The following is a 7,548-nucleotide window of genomic DNA, read 5'->3' on the forward strand; positions in this document are numbered from 1 at the left end:
TGAGGGCAGAAAGCAAAGGGCCTCTACTTCCTGGAGGCCGTGATGTAGGATTCCAAAATGTATGTTTCTTCTCCCCTATACGCCCCACCACCAAATGTGCAGGATCAGCTATGCTCTCCCGTGAATTCAAAGAATCTTGTTACAAAAAGCAAATATTTTTCTTAGGGTGAGTAAATAAACATAACAAATCTGAGCAAATATCAGTTCATAATTCCTTTGGTGCTAAATTCCATGTGCTCTAAAGCTCTTTCTTGAGTTCCGGTAGAGAGGTTTACATTTTTGTCTGGGCAATTTTTTTTTTTTTTTGTATGTGAATTAAGGCAATAAAATTAACTAGACTGAGGTTGGATGAGGCTCACTAATTAGCCTACAGCCATTCTACAGCCTGATTTAGGCTGTTTTGACTAACACTGCTAATCTGCCTCATTTGGTGACCAGTGTGGGCAAACACCCCCTGATGTGAACAGTGACTCTGAAGTCAGAATTATTCAGACTCTGTTGTCCAGTGACACCAGCCTCTCTCTTTTGCGTTGCCCAATCTTTGTTTTGAAAACTTCCAACCCTGAAGAAGTGTTGAAAGAATAGCACAGTGAACACTCACATACCCTTCATTTAAATTCACAAATGGTTAAACTTTCTAACATTTGTGTGCTCTTTATTTGTTATCATCTATCTATCTATCTATCTATCTATCTATCTATCTATCTATCTAATCTATATCTATCATCTATCTATCCATCTAAATATATATCTTTTCCAATTTCCTTTTTTTCTTGGAGCCATTTGAAAATAAAGTACAACGTCATGTTACTCCTCCTCTAAATATCTCAGGATTTATCACCTAAGGATAAAGACATTTTCCCACATTATCACAATGCCATGTTCACTTCCAAGAATTTAAAAAGTGGCGTAATATACAATAACATCTAATATAGAGTACAGATTAAAAATTTTTAATTGTCTTTTAAATGTCCTTTATAGCTTTTTAAAAAATCCAATCAAGGTTCATGTATTACATTTAGTTGTGATATATTTTCAGCCTTCCTTCATTTGGAACCACTTAAAAAAAAAGATTTTATTTATTTATTTAGAGAGAGAACAGGGGGAGGAGGTGGAGAGGGAGAGAGAGAATCTCAAGCAGACCCCCCGCTGAACGCGGAGCCTGATGCAGGGCTTGATCCCAGGATCTTGAGATCATGACCTGAGCCTAAATCAAGAGTCGGATGCTCAACTAACTGAGCCACCCAGGTGCCCCATGTTGAAGAGTACAGTCCAGTTGTCTTTGACTAGCTTACAGTTCCGATTTTACTGATTATTTCCTCATGATTAGATTCTAGAAATTTTGACAACACGACCTAGGTGGCATTGTACACTTGCCATTTCATCATCTCTGGAGGCACATGATACAAAACTTAATCACTTGGTTAAAGTAGTTTATGAAAGTTCTCTCTTTCACAAAGGTACCATCTCTCCTTTATAAATTAACTAACCTATGAGGTAATTCTTTGTCATCATATAAATAATATGAATATTCTGTTTTCCAGCAAACTTTCACCGAATGATTTTAGCATCAGTGGCTCCTTCCAGAATGGGCCCCCAGATAATGATAAGGATGGAAATATATATATATTTAATCAAAAACTCATTTTTCTACTTACACGAGGGGATGAATAAATGAAGACTGAAAAGAAGAGAATACACTCCCTTACCTGCTTGCACTTATGACTTCTCCAGAATCACCTTCCATCCATTTCTCACTAGGCACCAAGTCTGTAAAAATTACATAGATTAACCAGATAAAGGGGCAATTTCATTAATATAAATTTATTTTTTAATTTCAAATTTATAGCATTTATTTTTTATTAATCTAATTTGTGAGATACATGAGACTGTTTTAATGAACATAATAACTTGATATTGGGGTCTCTGGATGCTATTTTCGGTCATGTCGGTTTCAACACCCAACTTACAGTTGAATTTTGTTTGGTTATCCAGTAAGAAAAAAATACTAATTTTGTAAAAGATAGCAGTTTATTGCGAAGTCTCAAGATGTTATTAATTAACCACTTTGGAAGCCTGAAAGGGATGTAAATGACAATTTGTATTTTGAGTTGCATGGAATAACAATATTTAAAAAATAGTTTGCATTCCTTATCAATAAATATGTTAGATTAGAAGTAATCTAAACCTAAAATGATGGTTAGAGCTAATTACAATTTAATGTTTTCAATATGTTATGAATTTGCTTGTTGTGGGAAAAGTAAACAGATATACCTAAGTCTTGCTTGGCATGTAATTTAACATAAACCACATGTGTTGCCATAAAAATATATAGTTTTTTTTTTTTAAGATTTTATTTATTTATTTGAAAGAGTGAGTGAGAGAGAGAGAGACCACAAGCCAGGAGGAGAGGCAGAGGAAGAGGGAGAAGCAGACTCCTTGCTGAACAGGGAGCCCGACATGGGGCTCGAACCCAGAACCCTAAGATCATGACCTGAGCCGAATGCAGACACTTAACCTGCTGACCACCCAGGTGTCCCAAAAATATATAGTTTTTGTTTGAATGGACTGCTACAGGCCTGATTTTGAACAAGATTAGTATAGAAATAAACATTCTTGTTCAGTACCATATTCAAATGTATATGAAGAGAATACAGGTGAGCTTCACATAAAAGTACTGGACCACATAGCACTGATGAAGGGGTTAAAGCTTTCTAAAGTGTTAAAGTCAGAGACCTCTATTCTTTCCCTAGCCTCTTCTCTTTCTATTGCCTTCTTGATTCAGCCCACCAGGCATAGTCCATCCTGTCTTAGGGCCTTTGCATCTGCTATTCCTCTGGCTCTCTCCCCACTTCCTTCACGTCTTTATTAAACCACATCTTTTCAGACAGATGTACTCTAATCTTCTGATAGATTTTGTAGCCTCTGCTTAATTTTCCTGTTACTCTTATAAAATTTTCATTTTATATATTTTTCTTTCTTTCTTTCTCTTTCTTTTTTTTCTTTCTTTCTTCCTTCCTTCCTTCCTTCCTTTCTTTCTTCCTTCCTTCCTTCCTTCCTTTCTTTTTCTTTTTTCCTTCCTTCCTACCACTACTGGAATATAAATTTAATGGAGGGCAGGGATTTTTGTCTGTTTCTGTATATTCCTGAATTCTGAGACCTGAGGACTGTTCTCAACATATAATAGGCATTCTGTGAATATTTGTTAAATAAATAAATACTATACTTTAAAATAAAGATATACATGTTTTATATATATATTAAAAAGGGAAATTCATATCAAATGTTTGTAAACTCTCTGAAAGGCTATGTAGAACTCTAGGGTTTTACAAGCCCAGTTTGAAACCAATTGCTCAAGACTTCCCCTTATTTCTAGAAATGGAGGGTTGTGTAGGAAGCCCTTATTTCTTCCCCTTATTTCTAGAAATGGAGGGTTATGTAGGAAGCCCAGGAGTGAGGGGGGAAAAAACAAACTTGGGGCATCCTTCCAAACTGTTTCTTTCAACAAAAGGTATCACAAAATATATCACCGCTACATATTAGTGTTCTCACCTAACTGCTTGATTCCATTCTAAATGTAAATAAAAATTTGAAAACCACCTTGTTTCTCCCTCTACTACAACTTAAAGCTGCATCATTAAGAAATTAATAGAATAGTTCCCTTCCTAAGCTTTATATAGATTATTAGAACTGAAATGGCTTTTAGGCATTATCAAATACAAATACCTCATTTCCAAGTGAGCCAACAGGCCTCAAGAATCATCTAGTTGATGAGCAGAAACTAAGCAAGTTTAAAACCAGCTCTTCTGCAGCACAGTTGAGTTCTCTCTTCAATATGTACATGAAATGACATGCTCTGTTTTTATACAATATGGAGCCATTTACAAATAGAACAATAGCTCAATAAAGCATCCTTTCATAAAAAGGGATGGCTTAGAGAAAGGATCGCACTAAAAGGACACGCTCAGGAGTCCTCCTGTACCAAAAGGCCAGTCTTCTAGCCAGTCTGTTCAGATGAGGAGTCCAAGAACCCACTCAAACACTATTTTCATTACCATTGCATTCAGGTTCACATAAGAACTTGGCATTCTTTATTTATTTATTTATTTATTTATTTTTTTTTTTAAGATTTTTATTTATTTATTGAGAGAGAGAGAAAGAGAGAGAGCATGAGTAGGGAAGAGGGTCAGAGAGAGAAGCAGACTCCCTGCTGAGCAGGGAGCCCGATGTGGGACTCGATCCCAGGTCTCCAAGATCATGACCTGAGCCAAAGGCAGTCGCTTAACCAACTGAACCACCCAGGCGCCCCCTAACTTGGCATTCTTTAAAAGAAAATTTTTGCCAAGGAAGAGAGAGAAGTACACAAAACTTGTAATAAGAATTGGACTTAAAAAGGAGAATATCATGCAATTTTCTTTTTGTTGCACCAACGAAAGCTATACTGACAACATAGAATTAACACCATGCCAGCTGATAAGTTCTCCAATATCGTCCAATAAAATCTTTGTGCCATGGAAGAGAGCTTCAAAGCAGGTAAAAATGTGGGGGAGAGCTGAATATAATTATGTTTAAGTGCATTTTTGAAGATGAAATACTGTCTGGCTTCCAGAGTCTCATTAGTTTCATTTTTCAAAATACGTAGGAAAAGAAATATGACTGTGGTTTTTCATCAGTGGAAAATCACTATGAAATTGTATTGGGAAGAAAATCAGTTTTTTTTTTAAAACACACATTCAGATCCAGATAATTATTCAATGTTATAAAACCCACACTTAAATATCCAAATAATTTGTAGAAAACCTAAAATAAAAAACTTCAAATGAAGTATAAGTTTGTGAAGATGTGTCTTCTTCATATATTATTTTGCCACAAGCCTCTCTTGGGTGTGAAGGAAAGCCTCAGACTATGAGGGCAGTGGAAGGATGCAATTATATCCAGATTTGTGGAGTACATACCTGCACTTGGTCTTTTTCTGTGTCATTAGCCAAGATCCTGTGAAGTAAAAATAAAAATGCATCTTTGCTCATGTACACTTAAGTAATTTTAATGTTTTCAAGTTCATTCATTTAAAATACTATTTTTATTTTACCCTTCTTTTTTCCCAATTCTTTTCCTAGGAATTAAAAATGACACACTAGAATATACTAGGGATATGAGGAATGTAACAATATGGAAGAATATGGAGTAAACCAAATACATCCTTCTGAATCTTGCTTTCTGTCCAACCCCACCCCTGTCTTCAAACCTCTTCGTTTTCACTTCATGCTCAGAAGCAAATCTCTGTAATGGTTTTGTTTTTTCTTCCAGTGGTTGAATTTTGAAACGGAAGGGAGAATGGAGAAATACAAAAACAGACTATCAGAAGTCTAGATTCACATAGATGCTTAGTATTCCCACTAGAACTATTGCCCTGTCATTGGAAGTACAAAATCATAAAACGATTTTGGAAAGTCATATAGTATAATTTATTGAAGTTGACTTAGTCATATCTTATAAAACTTTTGGGATTAGAAATGAGACAAGAATTCTTGCACTCACCACTTCCATTCAACTTTATACTATAGTTCTAGCCAGAGCAATAAGGTTTAAAAAAGGAAGTATGATTGAAAAATAATAAATAAAATTGTCATTATTAGTGGATGATACATTTCTTTATGTAGAAAATCCCAAGAGTCTACAGATATGGTCATATAAAAACAATCAGTTTTATTTCTAACCAACAAAGACTATAATATTTTAAAAAATAAAAAACAATTTAAATGCCCTTTATAAATAGCATCAAAAGTATCAAGTACTTAGGCAAATCCTCAAAAAAGAAAACGAGAAAACATTATTGGACAATCATAGACTTAAATAAATGAAGGGATGTTCACTGATGAAAAGAGTCAACATTTTAAAGATATCAACCCCCCTAAATGGATCTATAGACTCATTTCATTTGCACTCAAAAATCTCAGCATTTTTTTTTTTGGTGGAAATTAAAAAGCTGATTCTAGAATTTATATAGTGAATCAGAGGGCCCAAAAGATCTGATTTTTTTTTTTTTTTTTGCTTGAGGGAAATTTAATGAAAGCAAGAAAAAAATGTGGTGCAAGAACAATGCAGAAGGGTTCTGTTCCAGGCAGTTCTGCCTTGTACAAGTAGAGTGAAGTCATCAGGTCAGAGTTTTAACTGGCAATATTTCAGGCATTATTCCAACCCCTTCGTTTTACAGTAATAAATCTGAAGCCTAGAGGTTAAATGACTTGGTGTTCAAGGTCATACCACTGAAGCAAAGCTGCAGCTAGAACGCTGTTGTCCAAAGTCCCAGGCCAAATCTCCCTCTACTACATTACACTAACATTGCGAGGTTTAAAAAAGAAAGGGGGAATAAGAAGGGTGATTTTTCCATAAATTAAATCAACTTTAAAAGCCAGGCATATGTGGAGAATTGGAGGCCACTAACATTGTTAGAAAGAAGAAGTTTAAAAGCTGGTTAAATCTGAGTAATAAAAAATACCTATATGTACAATACTGTAAAAAAGATGGCATTCATGATTACTGGGCTGGCAGGGCAGGGGCTAGTTGCATGCTGGGGGTGGGCTGCATGGGCTGCCAGCTTTCCTGGGTTTGGAGGATGCCGTACAGCTGCTTCAGTTGAGCAACGATGTTATCTTTGATGTCTGGAGTTGAGATCTGCAGGCAGACACTGCCACTGTCAAAGGACTGTGTAAAATCACCAGAAAACATCTCGTAGATCATCCGAGCTACCACTGGAATGACCTGAACCACGATGAGTTTCCTTTCCAGGGGTTTCCCATTTGGCCATTCTTCCCCAAAGCATAAGTAGATCTCAAATGGTGGCTGCTTCTCTATCTGTCCTTTCTGGTGGGCAATGAGATCACTAAGGAACGTTTCCAGGCAAAACAGTTTGACCTTCTTTTGTCTCTCAATCAGGTTGGGGGCAACAAGTGATGGGGCACATGGCCCAGACCAGTACATGCCAGTGGTCATGGCATAAACGGCATGACCGCTGACCCCCAGGATCAGTCCTCTGTCCATGACGTCTAGCAGCTTACTGGTGAACAGCTTCTGCTTCTCATTGGTGATATACTCTGGACCTGGGAACTTGACCTGCTCCAGGCTGACAGGACCAAAGAGCTCCTCTTGGTCAGGCATGGGACCCAGGTCCCCATAGAAGAGCCGGCAGCCCTGGGGGTTGCTCACGGTCATGGTCTGCCCCTATTCCTTCCCACGGTACTGAAACTTGATGTCCAGGTCAGTCATGGGAGAGAGCTGATCCACAGCTCTGGAGAGCTCTAGAAGGGCTGTATAGGTGCCTGGGGTAACATCTATTTCCAGAGCTTCAGTTTTTTTTTTTTTTTTAAGATTTTATTTATTTATTTGACAGAGAGAGACATAGTGAGAGCAGGAACACAAGCAGGGGGAGTGGGAGAGGGAGAAGCAGGCTTCCCGCGGAGCAGGGAGCCCGATGTGGGACTCGATCCCAGGACCCTGGGATCATGACCTGAGCCGAAGGCAGACGCTTAACGACTGAGCCACCCAGGC

At 37.3% G+C, this 7,548-nt stretch overlaps 1 long non-coding RNA gene and 1 pseudogene across 1 annotated transcript in view; both read right to left on the reverse strand.

The window, feature by feature from the left end:
• Positions 1 to 1,709: 1,709 nt before the first annotated feature.
• LOC145722477 (uncharacterized) overlaps positions 1,710 to 7,548 on the reverse strand; it is a 138,414-nt gene continuing 132,575 nt past the window's right edge. The window contains exons 3-4 of the long non-coding RNA XR_014146780.1: positions 4,956 to 4,992; positions 1,710 to 1,770 (exon numbers count right to left, since the gene is read on the reverse strand). This is a non-coding gene — a long non-coding RNA (uncharacterized LOC145722477). The remainder of the gene's footprint in view (positions 1,771 to 4,955; positions 4,993 to 7,548) is intronic.
• LOC145722476 (interferon regulatory factor 6-like) overlaps positions 6,042 to 7,548 on the reverse strand; it is a 2,373-nt pseudogene continuing 866 nt past the window's right edge.

This window comes from Leptonychotes weddellii, chromosome 7 (genome assembly GCF_054177405.1).
Source record: "Leptonychotes weddellii isolate Sample4059 chromosome 7, ASM5417740v2, whole genome shotgun sequence".
NCBI classification, from domain to species: Eukaryota; Metazoa; Chordata; class Mammalia; order Carnivora; family Phocidae; genus Leptonychotes; species Leptonychotes weddellii.